This window comes from Pelodiscus sinensis, chromosome 8 (genome assembly GCF_052426305.1).
Source record: "Pelodiscus sinensis isolate ZL-2025 chromosome 8, ASM5242630v1, whole genome shotgun sequence".
Lineage (NCBI taxonomy): Eukaryota > Metazoa > Chordata > Testudines > Trionychidae > Pelodiscus > Pelodiscus sinensis.
Genome location: NC_143059.1, coordinates 50,911,321 through 50,933,609, shown reverse-complemented (window position 1 = coordinate 50,933,609; position 22,289 = coordinate 50,911,321). Strand labels below are relative to the sequence as shown.

Genomic DNA, 22,289 nt, shown 5'->3' with positions numbered 1-22,289 from the left:
CCATTGATGTCAAGATCTGCAACATAGTGTCTGCTATCTTCATTCTGGCTTTATTTTAAATAAAATGTTATTGTTTATCTATCAAGTAAGAAAACCCTAGAGCAAATTACAATAGGACATAAAAAATTAGTACAAATTGTGTCTATCTTAAAAGTCAATAATGAATGCAGAGTGGCAAAGACTGATGCCAAACAAGATTACTTCTTTTTATATATAAGATGGTTAAGTTACAAAATGTTCTTATTTTCTGATTCTATATTATGTATACTCTTGCTCCCAAAGTGAATTTTAGGATTGTTTCAGCTTTTGTTGATCTTTTCCAAAGGCCAATAGATGAGAATTTGAACGCCTTTTAAAATATGAATATATTTTCATTCTAAATCATAGTTATTTTTAAATGTCAGTTAAAATGTTTAGTCCTGCAGTGCTTAAAGTCAGCAAGAGTTTTGTCTGCTTCAGGGCTGCTGAATTGGCCCTAAATAAGCAGACACTGCAGGACATGGATATGTATCTCTTTCCTCCTCATTTCTTTTTCAGGGAAGAGTTCAAATTCCTTTGTTCCACTATTGTCAGGAGATTAATTTCTAGTATCTCTCTCATCTCATTTGCCATGGTAGTGAACAAGATGGTTACCAACTTGGTTTCCAGGGGCATTGTCTGGGTATACTGAACGAAGGACAGAAGAAACTTGATAGGGATTTTAATCGGGCCTCAACTTTCTAATGTAAATGTGTGGAACTACCCAGCAGTTAATAAGTATAGTACAGGCAAATCCATGTTTATTTGAATCATTACTCAGGACTTTCACCAGCCCTTCTTCATTTACATCCAGGTCCTTCCAGCTGACCCATGGTTTGAACCTTACCATCCACCATCCTCATAAGAGGCTAAAGGTGGGCTATGTGAATGGGGAAGGTGGGGTGGGTTGGCTCCCTGCCCTCCCAATCATAGGAGTCCCCAACCTCCTTTGAGGGACTCCAATGATTGGAAGGGAAGGGAGCCAACCCACCCCACCTCCTTCATTTTGTTCCTTTATCCAGAATCTTTTAAGTCCTTTCCCAAGCCATTATCTGATCACTGGATGCCTTCCCTATGGTGTACCTACACTGGACATCTGCCACAAGGAAACGCCAGTGGTTTGCTTGGCTGCCTCCCTCCTAATCCGGTTGGGTTCCCAGACATCTCCCAATGGCATCCTGCCTAGCAGCAGTAATTGGTGAAGCGTTCCTTGTCCATTATCCCTTTCAGGATCATCAAAGGGCACCAGCAGCTGTGCTATCCTTAACTACAACAACCACCTTCCACACTGGGCCGTTTAGGTGACCCACGCTCTGGATCCTTATATTGAATTAAAGTGAGACAAGATGTCTGCTATGCTATTATCCGTGTCCAGCACATGATTAGAAGAAAAAAATATGTTGAGGGTTAATCACTGCAGAACAAATGCCCTCATCAGCTTCGTAACATTTGTGATCTAAATGTTTGAGGATGGAGAGAGGCTGTTCTCATTAGTGACAGATGCAGAACAAGGAGCAATGGTCTCAAGTTACAGTAGAGGAGGTCTAGGTTGGATATTAGGAAAAACTATTTCAGTAGGAGAGTGGTGAAGCACTGGAATGGGTTACCTAGGGAGGTGGTGGAATCTCCATCCCTAGAGGTTTTTCAGTCTCGGCTTGACAAAGCTCTGGCTGGGTTGATTTAGTTGGGATTGGTCCTGCTTTGGGCAGGGGGCTGGACTTGTGAGGTCTCTTCCGGCTCTATGATTCTATGAAAAGGACTATAGGGTTGTTGATGCAGTCCTTCACTTTGTGGACACAAAAAAAGCCTACTAGCTTTGGTAACCTTAAGTTTGCTGGTCTGAGAGAAAGGCATACACTCACATAAAACTGACTGGTTCCATTTTGAGTCAAACAAATGAAATGTTTATTAACAAAGCAGAGGTTTTTCTACTTCAGATTCTTTATATAATGTTTCATCCCTATCTTGTACCCCTTGAGGTGATCCTGGACTCTTTCTTTAACCGGATCTTCCTCTCTCAATCTCTAATCAGCAATGATTCCTAAAGAGAAAGTTTGTTTTGTTATACAACTGTTCCAGTTAGCTGCAAAATGCCACACCTGCAACTTATAAAATTAGCTGGGCTGACCTCTGTCTAAGACATTCCCATTCAGAGAAGGTGACTATCCACTTCATAAATCCTGGCCCTTTGGGACCAAAAGCAAAGAGAGGAATTGCAGTATCTTCTTTAAGGTAACAACAACTCTTTAACTAGGAGAAATGTGGAGGTGTGTCTGTTCTGAGTAGGATTCGGGGTGGAGGAAGGAGAAGCAATGATCTACCAGAATATTCAACCACTAAGGTAAAGAAAGCAGCAAGTCTATCTCGTGCACACACCATCTGCATGATATACATACGTACCATGGGAAAAGTTTGTTAGAGTCAGAGAGATGGTTAAAGTAAGCACGTTTTACTCCCAGGAAACTCTTAAGAACGCTCACATTTGCTCCTTCGGTAAGAGGCTCTCAAAAAAATCCTTAATAATTAAAGGAGCTAGCAGGAAACTTTGGGAAGGGAGGATTTCATACAAACTTGAAAAGGATGTAATATACAGGAATTGGATTACATTCATTTAAATAGCTTTAATGATAGAAATGTGTGTCTAATTTTGTTTAAATATCTTTTCACTCTGCAGGTAGAGACGTATGTAGTGTGTAGAAATCGAGTAGTATCATGTTAAATAGTTTTGGAGCCATGAAGTAGACCTCATTGTCATCTGTGTTTCAGAAGCCATCATCATTCTGCAGTCTGTAGTAAGTAAATAAGGTTCTATGGACTCTCCTCAGCTCATGTGGTTCCCCACTGTGATGGGGTGTATCGACCCCTTACTGGCCCATGACGGATTAACCAGGCCCGCTTGGCTGAGAAGGCCCCTCCCCCACAGCCCTGCTGGGCATGCTCCAACTGCGGGCCTAGTATAAAAGCCTGGGGAGTAGTTCAGACAGGGCTGATCATGGGAGGGGAAGGAGCTCCTGCCCAAACATAAGAGCAGCCACCTCAGCAGCAGCAGCAGCAGCAGCAGCAGCCACTTCCACCGCAGTAAACAGATTCCAGGAAGCACAACTAACCAGGAGGACGCAGGAGGGGAAGACGCTAGCCAGCGGACAGGGTAGGAATTAGCTCAGGGTGGGAAGCTGGAGGCTTCTCAGCATGTTTTAGGTGTATTCCCTGCAGAGCCAGTGGTGGGATACACCCACCACTGACAGGGCCCTGGGCTGGGGCCTAGTGGAGAGGGAGGGGCTGGGTCCCCCTACCTCCCTCCATTGACTCCCAAAAGGGGGTGTGCCTATTGTAATACTGACTTGGCCACTGGGCCTTATTGTCCCATGAACTGGCGTTACTATGTACTAGTCTGCCGAGTCTTACTGGCCTAGACTGGAGGTTATAGTCTAGGCCGCTGGGCCTCACTGCTCTGTTTACTGGGGTTACTATAGATTTGGCCACTGGGCCTTACTGACTTGTCTTGTAGACTAGGCCACTGAGCCGTGCTGCCCTGTTGCAAGAGGCTATGGATAGGGGGCTGATTATGGGTTGAGGCCAAGCAGATGGGGCTCAAGAGGGCCTCTTGCCTGGCTTTCCAGGGAGCTGGACTTCCCACTCTGTGACACCCACATATTGCATAAGTTGTGTACAGAGCACAACAAAGGAGAATAAAAATATTGACCAAAAGGATAAACTACCCTGACATTCTTATGTTTTCTGTTTGGTTGCCAGGACCCTGCACACTGCCAACAGTTCCAATAAATATAACTGCCAGTAGACGTCCTGCTTTCTCTATATCTGCATCACTTTATCTTCCTTGCATGCTTACTGGATTTCATATAAAATGCACACACACACACCAGCAGACTTTTGGCAGCCCTGTGTTGAGTGAAAGTGTATGGTAGGTATGGTGAGGATGGGACTTTGCACATGTGCCTTTGAACAGGAGCCCACAATGTCATAGGCTAGCCTGTCCCACTAAAATTCTCGCAGCTGCATTTTGGGAGCAAGGACTTTCCCACTCACAGGCATATATGCCTCCAAAGACTGTGTCAGTTTTTGAAAGTTACAGAATGTGCTACCATTGCTTTGCTGTAACCTTACTTCATTTTTTCTTCCCGCCTCCAGCAGTTTAGAGTTTGTAGACTAGGCCACTGAGAGAGAAAGGTCAGGTTCAGGTAATTATTGTTAGGATGCCTCAGGTCCATTCCCTAGTGCAGGATTCCCCACTGCTGATCTTGAACATTTTGCTATGTAACAATGGGCCCAACGCAAAAGCTGAGACAAAGTAAGTTCTGATCTAAATGCGCTGTTTCTGGCTGATTCCTCTATAAGGGATTAAAATAAATTCCTGTAGATGTGTTTGGATCAGTATCTGAACTTCGAGGCTAGAGCCAGATGTTAGGTCAAAAGCAATCTATACCCAGAATGCACTATTTATTATAATCTTGATGGCATGATTTTGACATTTGCTTAGAACCTTACCAAATTATTTTAAATCAATTTCCAAAGAGTTTTGTAGGCTTTAACACTGCATTTAGAGTGATCAGAATTACAAAAAGATAATATTGTCAACCTGAGATGCAGGCTGCATTTGTGATGCAAAAATAGTGGAGCCTTTCTAATCATTATGCATCTTGGTTATGTTCAATTACATGTAGTTAAAATGATTTTATCTTCTGCATTCAGTAGTCATAGAGTATTATTTTAAAGGAACTACAGTATAAATGTTTGCTCCATTTTAGTATGGGAAAAGTATATCCCCAGAGCAGTGTGACCTCAAGTTGGCAGGTAATTGACAGTAGGGCACTGATCTTTAATGGGAATAAAGCAACACTGCCATGCTTTCACTGAGATTCTGACAGGGTTATCTAACATATAATTATGTAACTTCAGCAGAAATGTTTTCTTTTTCTGTAGGCCGTTGTAGTACTGAAGAAACAATTTCTCTGCTTCCAACTTATTTTTCTTCATTGTTCTTTGTTTCTGTCTGACAACAAACATTAGCTGATGGAGCAATATAATTGGAAGTGACCAGTGACCACAAAATCTTGTGTGGGAGTTCTTCCTTTAACATTTTTTTTTCTATTGAAGATACTTTTTTCCCATCTCTTCCTCCCCCTTTCTCTAATCTGTGAAAGAACAGTACATTGTCAAATGCACTGTAACCACCAAATTACAGTACGATATACAAATGTTGTATAAGCATATTAAAGTAATATAGAATTGCCATTAATTTAGCAGTGGACCATACTTAATCAGCAGAATGCTGCGTGAAGTTTTTCTCATATGCCTGAGGATTTAAAAGTATTGGCTGTGGGAGAGAAAGGCCACTTATCCATTCCGTGCCTCAGATCTTCATCTGTAAACTGTGAATAGTAGAACTCCCACACACTATAGGGATGTTATGAGGATAAATATATTTACAGCTTATGAGTTGCTCAGTCAGTGTGTTGATGGGGCCATATAAGTACCCAAAGTAGACGGTGTGCTGGCTTTCTTCATGCTTTCAATCACAGCTCTGCCAATAAGCCATTATCCTCCCATTAAATTAAAATGGTGTAATATTCTACAGTAATTGTCTAAAATATTACAGTGATGCTATAGCAATGTTATGGCTTGTTACCTTAGAACATTTTACAAGGTCTGATATACAGCCTTTCCTACTATGGTTCAATCATATGGATCCATTCAGCACCAGATTGGCCACTGCATCAAACTGCATAATGGGTTTTTCTTATTTCAACCCAATATCCAGAAGAGGACAAATTACGTGGCAACTGTGGCAGCATCCTAGCTTCCCAGTGTATCTGGTTCATGGTATATTGCTGTGTCCGCACTCTGAGTGGGGCATACTGGGGAATATTTTGAAAGTTGTGAGCAATAGTGCAAAAAAGTAAGGAAGCTTAATCAATTTACTATAATGTATTTAAACTAAGCATTTATTCCACGGCTCATTATTTTAGCTTCTAATGAGCCATTCTTGCACAGCAACTGCAGAGGTTTATCTTGCCTTGCATCCCTAAAAAAATGATGTCCATGTGTTTCGTTTATCATGACCTCTCTCACAGCAGAATTGCCCTGATTCCTCTGTATCCAGGGTCTTTTGTGGTGCGTTGGGACAGAGTCAGATATGCCCCCAGATCTGTGCAAGAAGACCAACACTTCCATTACTTTATAGGCAAATACATTCACATTTTCCCCAGAGTAACATTACATTCATAAACAGGCTGATTTGCAAAAAGGTGTGTGAAGTCCCAAAATTGGGTCAGCCCTTTCAGTTGGACTCTTTGCACCATCCCTGATGTTCACAAGCCCCCTTAAAGTTCCACATGTGACATGTCATTAGACTGTATTGAGAGAAGGTATCATCAGGGAATGGATACTAAAGGGTTATTCCCTCTTTTCTATCAACAAAGATCTTCAGGGGACAAAGAAAATTCTCCAATCCCTATGAATGTCCCATTTAGTGACTGACAGTCCACCTCCCCTGTCAGCTTATTGTAAAAACATTTTTTTTTACTTATGTTTTAAAAGGAAGCCTGATTGTTGCATTTGTGGTCGAGCAAGGCCTAATGGGCTTTCCTATATCCATCCCATTTAAAAAAAAAAAAAAACTCTGTCTCTTGGAATCTAGCTTCTATCTAGAAGCAACTTAACATTTCTTCATGGTCTAGTTGCATGAATTATGGGATCCCTCTGTGTATTGGCTTCTTGGAGGCTTTTGAGTATGATTCTCAGGCAACAACCATGAAGTAAGCCCAGATCTGCCTGGAAATCAAAGTTTGGAAATCAAAGCTAACTTGGTTGCAAAGAAATAAAGGACAGACAAATACCACATTAAGCCAGTGTGGAAATTCAGGTGCTGTTGGACATCAGCTAGACTTCCCTGCCCTCTACTCTGCCCTGTTAGATTTCTTAGACCTTACTAAGCAATTAGTATATGTGGAAAATGAAGCCTCTGATAACACAGAGAACCTGATGGTAGTCTAATGTCCCACCTTACAAGGTTTTTTGGGGGAAGGGGTCATAGTTTCACACAGTTCTTCAGCAGGAGTAAGAACCTGAATTTTCATTACAATTTGATTACATTTAGATTTTGATTAATTTCAGGAACAAGTACAAAGTAACACTAATTAATTTCCACAATTTTCCCCAAAACTGGACATATTTGGACCATAGTTCTTGTTCCCTGATATGATGAAACATATTCAAACACAGCCTGAGGGAATTATTTGGTCGTTCGGTGGGCCACCAAATTTATTTCCATCCCATTCTAAACTAAAAATCTAGAAGGGAGAAGTTCGTCATTTTAACCTCCCCCACCCAAAAAAATTACTTTTTTTTTCTCATTGAGCTATATCTTGCATAGGCTTTTGATTTAAACAGAATAGCAAAACCTATACTAAATATAATAACTAATATTAATAATTATATTTTACAGAAGAGGAAACAATGCATTAGTCATTTTCACTATTATAAAACTAATAAATCCATTCTGTTTTATTTCTATGGTAAGAAAAACTAGGGAGATGAAAACCATGCTTACCTATTTCTAGATAATTTACCTGTGTTTGAGCTATAAAATAAATGTCTCCTGGATTTCTCTCCTTCATTGTAAAAGAGACTGATGGAGCTGCCCAAGGCACCTTCTGACAAGAGCAGAACTGGCTAAGAACAAAACAGAACACATGTTAGCATTCTGTTTCCTGGAAAATTATGAAAGCATTCTGCATCTCCCAGTAAAATATTGTGACATCTGTATATTCTAAATAAGGGGGCTGTTAAGTAACAGTAGGTAGCAAAAGAAAAAAAAAGAAAAGAAAAGAGAAAAAGAAAAATGAATTACTATAGCCATCTCTGCTGACCACATGAATTATTTTCTGGTAGGGAAAACAAATCTGTTATATATCTCTGGTTAAGATTTTATTTATTTGCAGTATGTCCCCTCAAAGTCTTTTTTTCCCCACCTGAATCATTTAATCAGTACATTGTGATACTTCAGACACTTGGAGTTATTTTTCTGAACAAAGGTCAGAAAATTGCTACAAGGTGAGTAATATATCAGTGCAGTAAATTTTAAGAGACAATACTTGTGCCACACAAAAAGGGACTTCTGCAATGTGGTAAATTTTCACATGAGGTGCAGCACTTAAGAGTGCCTCTGTTTATTTTCTTGCATGTTTTTTTCTGATACCTGAATCTTACACCCTGTGAAAGGAACCACCATTTACTAAAAGAGTGTTTCTTTCTGGAAGAGTCAGTGTCTGCCCAGAAATAGAAATATGGTTCTTTTCTTTGAAGTAATTCTCTTTGTGTGTGTTTATGTTTGAGGGTGAACTCATTTTATTGAAATCAAAGGAGATTTATTATTGACTAAAAAGGGCCAAGATTTCATCTTTATGAATAACTTGCTGGTTCAGGTGACTGCCATTTTCACTGTAGCAGTTCCCTGATGATCAGTGATATGAGTTCATACATATTATCTTCAGATAGTGGCCACCATTAAAAAGCCAATATTTACCTCTCAGTAATATCTCTCTATATAGAAAAAAGTTTTTCCTGCTGCGTGACAGAATGATAGGGGGTTGGTGAGCAAAGTGAGCAGGGGGTAGATCTCTAGGATTAGATACCAAAGTAGTTCTGGAAATATTGCAATTGCAATTATGATCTTTAAATGTAAAAATTGACCTTTTTAATGGTAACTATTACAGATTGTGAGGGGTGAGCGGTGCGATCACCCCCTCTCAGCCCGAGGAGGGGGGGTCTGCGGACCCTCTTGTCCTCTTTTGGTCCTTCGTTGTACCCCGGGTCTCTGCTATGGGGCCCGAGTCCTTGGGTGCGATCACCCTCTCCCGGACGGAAGGGGGATCAGCGAACCCTAAAATAGTTACCCATCCCTGCAGGATGGGGCCGAAGCCCCTAGTCCGGGTTCTCCCCCCTCGCGGGGTCCCGACTTGCACTTCGCTATAGCTATGGTCGTTGGGAGCGGGATGCTCCTCTAGGAGAGGGAGGGGGACCCGGTCCCACCCTCTCTCCAGGTCCCAGCCCGGGACCCTGAGTGTCGGGGCCTGCTCGCGCCCCGGCACGGTGGATGGGGGGTCACTCCCTCCGTAACCCGTCCACCCATGGATGCCAAAAGCGTCCTGCCCCGGGCTCCTTCCTCCCTCCTGGCGGCTCTTGGCAGCGCCGCCCCAACCCCCAGAACTTACCCTGGCTCGGTTGCTCAGATCCTGGGTCATCCGGGGGAAGTCGCCGGGGAGAGTTCCCTTGGCCGGGTTCACTCTCGGCTTGGCCGTTCCCTCCGGGTCCGGCGCGGTGGGGTTCGGCTCTTGACGGGGAAGGGGCTGGCCGACCGCGGGTGGTGACGGCTGTCCCTATGGCCCCAGGGCCAAGGTCTGGCCGCCTGCAGGCCTGGGTGGCGCTCGGGGTCTGTCCTCGGTGGGGGGCCGCTCCTCTGCCGCTGCAGGGAGGCTACCCCCAACCACGCCAGTGGCGAGCCTTTTCAAAGTGGCCCGCTGCGCCGGCCGCTGTCCAGGGCCCCTCCCCTTCCGGTCGCGTGCCGGCCTCCGCCCCCACCACACGCCCGCCTCGCTCCACCCTGCCCTCGAGGGAGGGGCCAACGCTCCCCTGCCGGCGCAGGCACGGCAGCAAGTGGTCCTGCTGGCTCCTCTGGCTTACACCGGGGTAACGCCAAGGGGCTCGGGACTGGCCGCCGGGTCCCGGTGGGGGGTGGCTCTGACCAGCCTCCCCCCGGGTCAGTGACGGCCCGTCACACAGATATATAACTATGAAAACAACAAAATCTAGGATTACAAAAGATTTAGTCAGGAAATATGTTCCCTTAATGTGATCTTTCTTTTATTCCTAAAGCGTTAAGAAAACCATCATGTAAGCTCCCAGTAGGTATGCTCCTGCAAGCTACTGGTGTTTCTAATAGCCTTTTATACTCCTAAATCTTTATTTAGGGATCTTAATACAGGACTTGATTTTAAAAGCACTGATCAACCAAAAAAAGCAGGGTAACATTTAGTTCACAAAATATACAAACTCTTTAAGAAATATGTTTTTTCTTTGAAGTAATTCTCAATTCCAGGCCATCTCAGAGGGTCATGCACTCTTGCTGTAAGTCTGCTATTCAGTAAATGTGTTTTATTCCAGGTACTGATCTTTGAGTGTACTCTTTATTAAGGTTTATACACTCAGTAACCCGCAAGTAAATATGAAATAAAGAAATTAATGGTTGGTGATTAAATTATAGGAGAAAAATACTATAAACATAGAATCAGAGAACTGGAAGGTACCTCAAGTGGTCATGAAGTCCAGTCCCCTGCTCTCACTGCAGGACCAAGCACTGTCTAGTTCATCCTTGACAGGTGTCTGTCTAACCTGTTCTTAAATATCTCTAGTGAGGGAGATTCCACAATCTCCCTAGGCAATTTATTCCAGTGTTTAACCACCCTGACAGTGAGGAAGTTTTTCCTAATGTCCAACTTAAACCTTCCTTGCTGCAGTTTAAGCCCATTGCTCCTTGTCCTATCCTCAGAGGCCAACGAGAACAATTTTTCTCCCTTTTCCTTGTAACACCCTTTTAGATACTTGATACTTAGATACTTGGCATGCTCTGTGTATAAGCGGGGAAATTATAGTAATGTTTAAGTTTCTGAAATCACTTCGATGTATACTAAATTTTATGGTTTTTATTTGTGTGATGGAATAATTTTCTTGATTAATATACTAGCATTTTTTGTATAGTGTTTCAATGAATCCATCCAGATGAAAGCTAAATAAACTACTGCAACTACAGAATGTCTCATATGGCTGTCAAAAATCTACTACTAGAATACATCCCTCTTTCTCCTAGCAGAGAATATAAAGGGTGGGACATGAGTGGTCCCATTGTCTTCAGTGGCATTATTTATACAGTAAGATTCCACTGGTCCGGCATCCAATGGTCCGGCACTCCTGATGGTCCGGCACCATTTGGAACCCAGAACAATTGGAGCTGCTCTGCCCCCGGCTTCCCCGATTCAGCCGCTACTGAAACTGACCAGCACCCTACCTGATCTGCTCCAGGCTTCCCGGAGTCAGCTGCTGGTCAGTTTCAGCAGCGGCTGACTTGGGGAAGTCTGGGGCAGAGCAGCTGGGGTGCTGCCGGGTTTGTCCCGCAGCACCAAGAGGCACATTTCCCCCACTCTACCCCAGACCCCTCATAGCCCCCCCCTTCCGATAGTCCAGCATATCTAATAATCTGGCACCCTCTGGGTCCTAAAGGTGCCGGATTATCGGAAGTTTACTGTATGACTAAGGGTTGCATGATTAAGTTCAAATATTTTGGCATTGAAACAATGATAGAATATAGAAAAGAGTTAATCGTTTTCTGATTTCTCTGATGCATGTGCATCCAGATCTTAGCATGTAAACATTCACATCTGACATCATATAATCCATTATCGTAGATAGTGGTTGTATAGATCCCACATAATATCACATAATCCTCGCCGCTTTCACATAATCCAGTTTCATCCAAAACCAAATACATAAAATTGGCCCTTGAACCACACAAGGTTTCATATAACAGAACACAACTGAGCCTACCTTTGGATGAGATCAAGGCCTCATTGAAATCAATGAGAGTTTGCCATCGGCCTCACTGAAGATAGGGTTTTACTGACCAGTTATGCTTACATTTTGCTTTAATTAGCTGTTTGTCCTCCTTTTGCTACATAATTTTCTTCAATATTTGTTTATGTAAAGCGAATGGGTTTTTGACAAAGCATAAAGTCTGAGCATTTTATGTATAAAGGACACATTTTTACGCTATATGTTAATGGGAGCTGCAGAATATTCAGCGTTTTTGAGACTCGGGCCTATTTAGATAACTAAACATGGATTTAGGAACCTACCTCAAGCACCTATTTTTGAAATTGTTATCTTAAATTTTTCACAATAAAGGGAATAAAAATCTGATGAAAACAGATGCCAGGAATGTAGTGCATAAACCTCAATTGATGGCAGTTCTGTACCATAAATTGACCATAACAACTCTTCAAAGCCTACTAACTGAATTAGTCATCTCAGCCAAATGTTTCTTGAAGCCCATGTGTGCTAGCATTTGTTCCTTAAAATATATCACTATCCCTACCGCTCATGCAGTGTTGCTGGTGGTGGAAATGTTGGTGAAAATAAGGCATCATCAGAATTTTTAGCTCAGTTTGAGCTGCCATTTGATCTAGATCTGTTCTGAGCAGATATGTATAGCACAGTGGCTAAAACACTGGGACCTGCTGGTGCCTTGCCTACCCTAGAATTCCCATTGTTGCTATCATCAGCAGAACTACAACTCTGGGAAACTTTAGGATGCAAGAATCTAGTGTACACTGCTAAGAAATATGGTAAACTCTTGTGCTCCTTACTTTGGTCTGACTTTGGTCTCAATATTATGATAGAACAGATTATGTATCATTATAGGCAGAATTCATAACATAACTGAAGGAAGCATTTTGAGTTTCCATAAAATGGGCATTCAAATCCTTGATCTTGGCAAGGTCTCTAGAATCTGTACAAATTCACTGAGTTTTTTCTGTGACTTTTCTCATCACTTTTAGTCATAAAAGCTCTTCAAATTCTGCATATAGATTTCCCTTCTGCCTCTCTGATTGGGATCAAAGACTCACAGTAACAGCAACAAGCCTGCAAAATGTGAGTGTATTTTAGATTTAAAAGCATTTTCTTTTAAGTGGATTAGATTATTATCATTGTATATGACCAAACTCTTCCCAATGCATCAAACTCTTATCAACAGTATTATAGCTGTTAATCAAAATGGGAATCAGCCATTCTGGCAGCGTTGTAGGAAAAATACAAAAGTCTAGACACCCCAACTCTGATCTAACCACCAGAAAACACTCCCACCATACTTAACGCCAAGCTTTGAAGGCGAATAATATTCCAATACAAGTATAATGCTAACTTATATGTTAAAATTCAGAACCTGAGGTGGATCAATTTTACAATTTCACTTTTAACTTTCAACATTTTAGGTGCCATTATTCTCAACACAGTCTGACAGTTCTAGGTTAAAAAGACATCAATTACCTTTTGAAATCACCCTCTTTCCTATAGGATTAGCTGAATTTCTGCTGACACAGAAAGCTCACTGTGCACAGTTGACTTTAAAAAAACTCTTAAAGTGCTGTATGTAACCCTTTAACCGACACTTTACTATCTGCTTAACTTCAGTTGTGGCATTACTACTGAAAGTACACCCTAGTCTTGCTTGAATGCATTATGCAGGGATCCCATTCACTAACAACAACAACAACAACAACAAAGGATTCTGTTGAGGCTTGTGGTACCAGATCACTAAATTTCATTTCATATCTGCAACCTGTCAATTTTATATTGAAATATGGAATTATTTCTACTAAATATGCGAGTATCTGTTGAATCAGTATCTTGAAGTCTATAGGTATCTCATGAACCTATGAATTTTCATCAGTTAGGCAATGTGCTGTTGTTGCAGTGGGTGTAGATAATTACACATACCATCCTTTTCATTCTGAGACTGTGTCTAACAATATATGCCACTATTCCTTTTTCTATTTCATCCTCATCATTCCCTTTCATCCTTAGTCAAAGCTTATGTGCTGCATTAGGAACTGTAGACCATTTTAGCAATAGTGGGTGTGTTGATGATAGAAATGTTGTAACTCAATGTTGAATTAAAAACCAGAGAGTATAACTAAGAAGATAAGTTAACCATCAGACTGTCCTAGATTCTCACATCTTGTTTTGAAATTCTGTGACAGTCATATTGCCCTTGGGTACCATATAATCAGCTTGCAGTTCACTGATACATTTTCTTTTAGCAGCTTGTAATTGTGTTTTTACCCTCTGCTGAATGTCAGAGGAGGGGTTTTTTAGTTGCAAAAAAATTCTGAATCAAGATATATAATGGTTAAAATATTTTTTACTTTAAGTTATTCTCTACTTTAAGTTAGAGAATAAAATTTTAAAAAGTCCCAGATTTTCCCCTCCCCCCAGTTATTTTTATTTGGTTACATTATTTTTTTCACTTTCATAGGTCAATAGGCATGAATAACTTTATTGGGATATGTAAAAATTAATAGGGGTCTGGAATAGTGGTTAGGGGTCAGCCACAATAGGCATTGCCTTTATACATGTTTTTTTCTCTTTGGGTACATCTGGATTACACGCTTCTTTAGAAAGAAGTTTTTTCAAAATAATCTTTCGAAAAAGATTCTTTCAAAAGAGATCGTCTACACAGCCATCACTTTTTTTGAAAAAGCAATCTGCTTTTTCAAAAGAGAGCACCCAGGCAATCTGGATGCTCTTTCAAAAAAGCCCTGTTTGTGTTCAAGAACGCCTTTTTTCGAAAGAACTCTTTCAAAAAAAGGTGTTCTTCCTTGTAAAATGAGGTTTACCATTGTCAAGAAAACCCGCCACATTCTTTCTATTTCATTTCAAAGAGTGTGGGGGCAGTCTAGACACAAGTGAAGTTTTTTCGAAAGAACCCTGTAGTCTAGACATAGCTTGTGCATTCTGAGTCTGAAAAGATAGATTAAGAGTCCTGCCAAAGCAGGTATTAACCTTTCTGATGTATAAATATGCTCTTTCCCTTCGTTTTTGCAGCCTAGAAAGATAGATAAGCATGCAGCTGCTCTTCTTTGTTGTGTCTTTTACTTACCCTCACTGGCTCTGTAAAAAATATTTCGGGGTTACTTTTCTTGTAATCTCTGTAACCTGCTGATTCGAAAAGTTTGTAGCATAGAAAAGTGTTAATTTAATAAAAAAATGTGTAATAGTAATAAGGGTGAGTATAATAATATTCATCACTTGCTTATTACAATCACTGTCTGTGTGCACCCCCGAGGGCATGCCGTGGCTGTCAGGGGCTCTCCTTTGGAGACTCAGGTGTTACACGTGACACCGCGTGTGAGTTGGGCAGTAGCCTGAAAGCCTCACAGGGGCCCCACAGTGGCAATGGGGCTAGCTGGCTCCCCACACTGCCAACCTGTCCGTGTATGGTGACCCCTCAAAGCACTCACCTGGAGTTCCCTCCCCGATGTCCACGGATGCCTGGGAGGCCTCTGGGGTTTTGGTCCCTGTTGCTTCCTCTTCCTCCTCCTCCTGGTGCAGCTCTCCCGCCTCTCCTGCCTGGTTTTCCACCCTCAGGAGGGGTTGGTCCATGATGTGGTGGGGTAACCCAGACTCCAGCACACGCAGTGGAGTCTGGGCTTCCCCACCACCCAGGATCTGCTCCAACTCCTTGTAGTAAGGGCAGGTCTTGGGGGCTGCCCCAGAGCGGGAGCTCTGGTCCCGGGAGCTCTGGTCCCGGTCCCAGGCATATCCCTGATGCAGCTCCTTTACCTTGGCCCTGACTTGTGCCAGGGTGAGGAGGTGATGCCTTTTCATGGCCAGTCCCTGGGCCAGGTGCTCGTAGATGTCCACATTCCTGTGTCGTGTTTGCAGGGCCTGCAGAGCTTCTTTCTCGGACCAGAGCTCCAGGAAGTTTTTGATTTCTGGCCCTGACCAGGCTGGTGCCCGCCTTTTGGTGCCCCTGGGTGGGTCCTTGTCTCTGTCCCGAGAAGGGTCAGGGGGGCCTTGAGGCTGGGACATGGTTGGCACGGGTGCTCTGGCTAGCTGCCGGACAGCAAGGCCTGTCTGGGTGTGTCTAGACTACAGGGTTTTGTCAATAAAAGTGGACTTTTGTCGACAAAACTATACCTGCGTCCACAATGCCTTTGAGTTATGTCGACATAATGTTGACAAAACTCAGCAGTTTTGTCGACGTATGTAAACCTCATTCTACGAGGAATAATGCCTTTTGTTGACAGAGTTCTGTCGATAGAAGACTTTATTGCATCTACACTGTCCTTTGCGTCCACACTGTTATGTCAACAAAGCGGCTTGCTTTGTCGACAGAACTGGATGTAGTCTAGACGCTCTTTGTCGACAGAAGCTCTTTGTCGACAGAAGCTTTGTCGACAGTATCTGTCGACAAAACTTCTGTCAACAAAACCCTGTAGTCTAGACATACCCTCTGGGTGCCTGTGCCAATGTCTTTGTGGGGCTAGTAATCATAGAATCATAGAATTCTAGAACTGGAAGGGACCTCGACAGGTCATCGAGTCCAGTCCCCTGCCCTCATGGTAGGACCAATGAGATGCTCAGACATGAGAAGGTGCAGAGAGAACCCCAGTAAGAAGTGCCAAAGGAGCCAGAAGAGGGGCTGCAACCTGACACACTTTGCAGACCTTTGTGCTGGGGTTCACTCTCGCTGTAAAAGGGACAGGTATTATGAACCTTGCCAGGCAGGGCCGCTCAAGCCATTCCTGCACCCTGGGCAGCGGGCACGCAACGCATGCGCAGCTCCGTCCCTGAGCGCACAGCGCATGCGCGGCCCTGCCCCCCCCCCCCCCGGCGCGCAGTGCACCTTACAGCTGCAATTGGGTGCGCGACGCCTGATGGCAGCTCTAAGGGGCGCTGCACAGCCAGGTGTGTGACACCCCTTACAGCTGCCATCAGGCACCCCCCATAGGTTGGTGCCCTGGGTAGCTGCCCAGCTAGCCCCCCTCCCTCCCTTAATCCGGCCCTGTTGTCAGGTACAAGCTCAGGGTCATGACTCCATGGAGGAGCCCCCAACTAATATTCCTGGTGGGCTGTGGAACCAGAGTGGAGCACAGATTGGCTCACTGGGGTTCATCACTCTCCTCTGATGACAAGAGCTCCCACCACTTAGTGCTGGGGTAGGACATAAGGGCAACACAATATATGATGTGAAGTACAAGCATGTACAGATGTTCTCTGAGTGCCAGGGTTGGCTCATAAGGCACAGGCTGATGATGAGAAGTGAGCAGGAATTACAGCAAGGATCACCCTTCTACAGGATCTGCTTGAGGAAAGTGAGACGACTCTCTGATAATAGCCAAGATAGTACCAATCTCCAGTGCACCAGAGAGAACTACACCATCTGCACACTAACTGCACACTAGAGACTCTGCTGGGGGGTTCTTCCCCTCAATGGGCACTATGAATATCACCACTGTATCTAGATTCCAGGTCCTGAGCATGAAAGACCTGCAGCCCAGAGAGGTCTTAGGGGAGATTGCGTGTGTGTGGATATAATGCTCTTGGAATCCATGGAGGAAGCCATGTGCCAACACACTCCATGATGGACTGTAGAGAAGTCTCTGCAGGGCTCATAGGTGTGGGAAGTACCGTATTTTCCGGCGTATAAGGGGACTGGGAGTATAAGACGACCCCCTAATTTTCCAGTTAAAACATAGGTTTTGGCCTATACTCACCATATAAGACTACCCCCCCTTCTGAGGCAACACCATTTAATAACACCAGCCCGCTGGATGTGCCCTAATACAGTACTGTAGCTTCGGCTACATACAGATCGTCCCTGTGCTGATACTGTATGTACAGCGCCGAGCCAATCCCGGCAAGCGGTGTATTCTATTAATGCATACAAAGTCTGCTCGGATTGGCAAAGGTTGTAATAGCCCGCCTCTCTGACTCAGCCAATCCAAGCAGGCTTTGTATGCATTAATAGATGACACCGCTTGCTGGGATTGGCTCAGCGCGGTACATACAGTATCAGCACAGGGACGTTCTGTATGTAGCCGAAGCTACAGTATGTTTATACCCGGTGTATAAGATGACCCCCGATTTTTGGGGGATGTTTTTTAGTATAAAAAGTCAACTTATACGCCGGAAAATATGGTAGGGATTTGGAGGTTGGGAATGCTGCATCACCCCCATGTTTTGGTGTCCCAACCCTGTGTCCCTGATGCCCAGGGTCAAAACCACTGGCCCTGCACCCCTGTTGCCCAGGGTGCCAGTCACTGGGCTTGTGGCTGCCTGCAAGCTCCACTGCCAGGCCTGGGTCCTGCTCGACTGTGGAGTCTATGCCTGGGGGGCTTTGCTACTGGCAATAGGATCTCACTTGGCTGCTGACCCTGGTGGCTCCACTGCTGGCATTAGGATCCCACTTGGCCACCAACCTGGGGTGCCACCAGCCCTGGGGTTCTGTCTGCCAGCCCCAGCTCTCAGGGATGGTGAGGGACAAAGAGAGACATAAGGAGGGATGCAGCTCAGCACCCCCACTCCAAAGCCTGTTCCAGTGCCACTGGCAGGGCCTGGAGGTGGAAGGCATGGATCTGGCTACAGAAACCGGGGGGGGATCAGGACACCCTCAGACTAATCCAGACACCCAGTGCAGTCTCAGCCATAAAAATTCCAGGACCTTTTTCTGGAGTTTGATCAGGCTCCATAGGAGCAGGCTCTGGGTGTTAAACTGGTGCCAGAGCATGGACCAGACTAGCTAGTGTCCTCCTCTGCAGAGAAAAGGCACCAGAGCAGCCCCATCCACTTCCCCAACTGGGCAGCCACCCTGGCCTGTAGGAGATCAATCCAATTCTCCAACCGGGAGGAGGTGGTGGCAGAAAGGTACATGCCCAGATAAAGCAGTGGATCTGTGCCCCACCAAATAGGGCGGCATGTGGGTAGGAGGGAGCTCGCCGGCCACTCATCTCTAACAAATAGGCCAGTGTTCTTGATCCGGGCAAAGGAGGCTGCCAAATAGATGGCTTTGCAAGCCTCTACCCATGCCAGGTCTCCTAAATCCTGGGCATATGCTGATGGGAGCATGCACAATTCCAGCTCCCACAGCACCAGCTCTGTCATCCTGTTAAGAGAAGATGGAGGCAGGGCTGCATGGCAAGAGTACAGAGCTGTTCAGAAAGAGTTTTCTTAGTGTGCACAAGGCATTAGGAATAGAATCTTGGACATATTCCAGTGTCAGGGTTGGAAGTTCAGCCACAAAGCCTGAGGATGATTGAAAAATATCACATCTGTGTAATTTGACAACTGACGTGCAGTTCATATTTTCTTAAAATCTAGATAAAAAGCGATAAGGCTGCAACAAATCAATTAAAGTAAGGAAGCTCAAAACTATACATCATCATCTGTCCTAAGCCCTGTTCTGCAATCCTGGCTCATACTGAATAACACTTATACAAGTAATTCTAGTGATTTCAGTAGAACCACTAGATAAGTGCTTGAGACTGAATTTAACTCTCTCATTTCTGTGCTCCAGATGGTATAAGTTGTAGACATCTGATGTTATAGGCATAGAGAGATAATGAAGAAAAGCAAAAGGCAAAGATAATTTCATATAATTTACAAAACTGTTACATACATATGTATATCCAGGTAATATACGTACCTATTGTTTTTCTTTTATATTAAACAAGCAAGTGATTTAAAACATGTACCTGCATATGCCTATCCCCCCTGATATAAATGCCATTAACATTCATTATAAATGCCAAATACACTTAATATAAAACAGTTGATCTAAATATGATGACTCCATTTTAACAATGTCTTAACACTGTGTGGCATAGATCAAATGACTTAAAAAAAGAACACTTTACATAAAACTAATGTTAACATGATCTAATACACAGCTTAAGGAAAGAGCACCTGTACATCTGGCTATAATGCTTAAAATTATCCAAAAGCATAAAGTTTGATTTAAAAGACACATAATGCACAGCATGTATAATCTACAATATTCCAAATTAAAATTAATAAAATTAACAGATTAGCACCCAAATATTTCGGTACGTCACTTTGAAAAAGCTGTGCTAGAAGTAGCTTGTGTAAAATAAATAGAGCAAGGAATGTGGATTGAGAATTGAGGATAGACTGTCCCTCAGTAAAGTCAATCCATCAGTGAAATATTATTAATCTTGTTGAATTTGTGCTTTTCCAAGAACCCTCTGGATGGCATTATCAAAAGCACTTAACTTTGTATTAACTGCTCCCATTGAAGTGAAAGTATGTTTTATCATTGACTTTAATGGGAGCAGATTGGCCAATGCTGTGCACTTTTGAAAATGTCATTCTTTGTGTACAGAGAAGATGCTGAAGAAAATAGATTTTATTGAGCATCAATAGTAGATCTTTAAGGATGTAGGAGGAAGAAAGCCCATCTCATTGTCTACACAGAATCTATTTCATTTCTTTTTAATGGGGATTCATAGATTGTTTTGTCAGAAGGAGCCATTGTGACTCTCTAGTTTGACTTCCTGTATAACATAGGCATAGGAATTAATTTGTGTTCGAACTAGAGCATGTCTTTTCAGAAATTATCCAATCTTGAATTTAAAGTTGCCAGTGATAGAGAATCCAGCATAGCTCTTGATAGGTGTTTCAAGGGTTAAGTACGCTCAGGGTTAAACATTTGCTGCTTATTTCCAGTTTGGATTTGTCTAACTTCATCTTCCAGCCACTGGATCTTTGTTATGTCTTTGCTAGACAGGTGAGCTTTTTATTTTCAAATTTTTGTTCTTCATGCAGATACTTAGAGACTCTGATCAAGTCATCCCTTATCCTTTTCTTTATTAAGATCAACAGGTTGCACTCCTTAAGTCTTTCTCTAGAAGTCATGTTTTCCAATCCTTTAATCATTCTTGAAGCTCTTGTCTGATCCTTCTCCAATTTGTCAGTATCCTTCTTGAGCTGGAACTAGACACAGTATCTCAGCGGTGAGCACATCAGTAACATCTACAGAGAGATATATCTTTCGTATTTATACTTGATATTCCCTTATTCATCTATGCCAGGATCAAATTTTCCACTTTGGCCACAGTGTAACACTTGGAGCTCATGTTCAACTGATTAACAGGGCTGGATGTTGCTGGGCCATGGGCAATGTGGTGGGAGCTTTGCCCCAGAAAGAGGTGGAGCCTCAGGTGGAAGGGGTGAGGTAGGTGCATGTAGGGGTTAATTGTGGAAGAACTCTGTATATGTGAAGTATAAGGGTGTGGAGGCCTGCATTCTCCCCATTTCCCCCCCCCCCTTGCCTACTACTGATGAGCCAGAAGCAAGCCTTTGTACATACGCCATTGTAGCAAGAACGAATTGTAGATAAGGGTGGGAACATAACAATCTTGTTTACCTAAATGTACTGATCATGTAAACAAAGTCAAAGGACAAGCAGTACAGCTGAGCCACACTGTAACAAGTGATGAGTAACCCCCGGAAATTTCCAAGCCACAAACAAGGTAGAGACACAGTATTTAAAGTTGCACCAGAGCACAGAAATTTGGACCTTACTGATGGGCTTTGGGTACTGACACCTCAGAAGCTGAGACAGTCTCCCACTTCATCCGCAGCCGAAATGGGGTTCCCCAGCTAGCAGAAGCAATGTAAGAATGCTGCTTTTCCTACCATGTTGTTCTTTTAGTTAAGGGGCACAGCTGACAGCTGTCAGAAAATAAATTGCTTGTGTTTGACAGACACCTGTACAGCGTTTGTTTGTACTTTGAGAGTCCAGTGTCGGGCCTGAGACTTACTCTTGCCGGCAACAGGGCAGTCAGCTCTCAGCATCACCCAGACCTCATGGCACATCCCCCAGCCAGCCCTCAGCACCACCTAGACAATGCTGCGCAAGGCTCCAGCAAAAATTTACAGTGCTTGGGGCTCCAGCAGTGCTAGATTATAGACCTGGGCCCTTTTAAGTCACTGGGCCCTTAGCAGCTGATCTCTTTCCCCCTCATCTGTTAGTAGTCTTGCTGATTATACACCACAACCCCTAAGTCCTTTTCACAGACACAGCTTCCAAGGATACAGTTCCCCATTTTGTAACTATGAAAAAACATTCTTTGTTCCTAGATGCAAAATGTTACAATCGACTATATTAAATCACATAGTTTTTGCCTATATCCAGCTGATCATGTGAGCCACTCTCTATCAGTCACTTGAATTCTTTATTTATCACTCCCCCAATCTTTCTACCATCTGAAAACTTTCTCAGTGATGATACAATGATCTTTTTGAGGTCATTGATAGAAATGTTGAATACCATAGGGCAAAAAAACCAATCTCTTGAGTCTCCTCACAAGAAATATATTAACTCAATGATGATTCTCCTTTCACAGTTGCATTTTGAGCCCTATCAGCTAGCCAGTTTTCAATACATTTAATGCTATGTTAATTTAGTAATTAGGAAAATCTAATTCATCAACATTATTACTGTTTATCAACCAAATCTGTAATCTGATAAAAATCAATTTAGACGTGATTTGTTGTCTAGAAATCCAGATTGATTGGTATTAGTGATATTGCCATCCCTTAGTTTATTTATTGAGTCCTATGTCATTTTCTTTTATTATTTTGCCTAGGATCAATGTCAGACTGACAAGTCTATA

The 22,289-nt window shown here is 43.1% G+C and overlaps 1 long non-coding RNA gene across 2 annotated transcripts; it reads right to left on the bottom strand.

Annotated features, from left to right (window-relative positions):
* Positions 1-6,046: 6,046 nt before the first annotated feature.
* LOC142830429 (uncharacterized) lies at positions 6,047-9,764 on the bottom strand. 2 transcript variants are annotated; one of them, XR_012905660.2, is made up of 3 exons: positions 9,252-9,764; positions 7,589-7,710; positions 6,047-6,184 (listed from the first exon to the last, which is right to left on the bottom strand). It is a non-coding gene; the product is annotated as an uncharacterized LOC142830429 (long non-coding RNA). The 2 variants fall into 2 exon arrangements; XR_012905661.2 differs by having other exon boundaries at positions 6,051-6,184; positions 7,608-7,710.
* Positions 9,765-22,289: the final 12,525 nt, after the last annotated feature.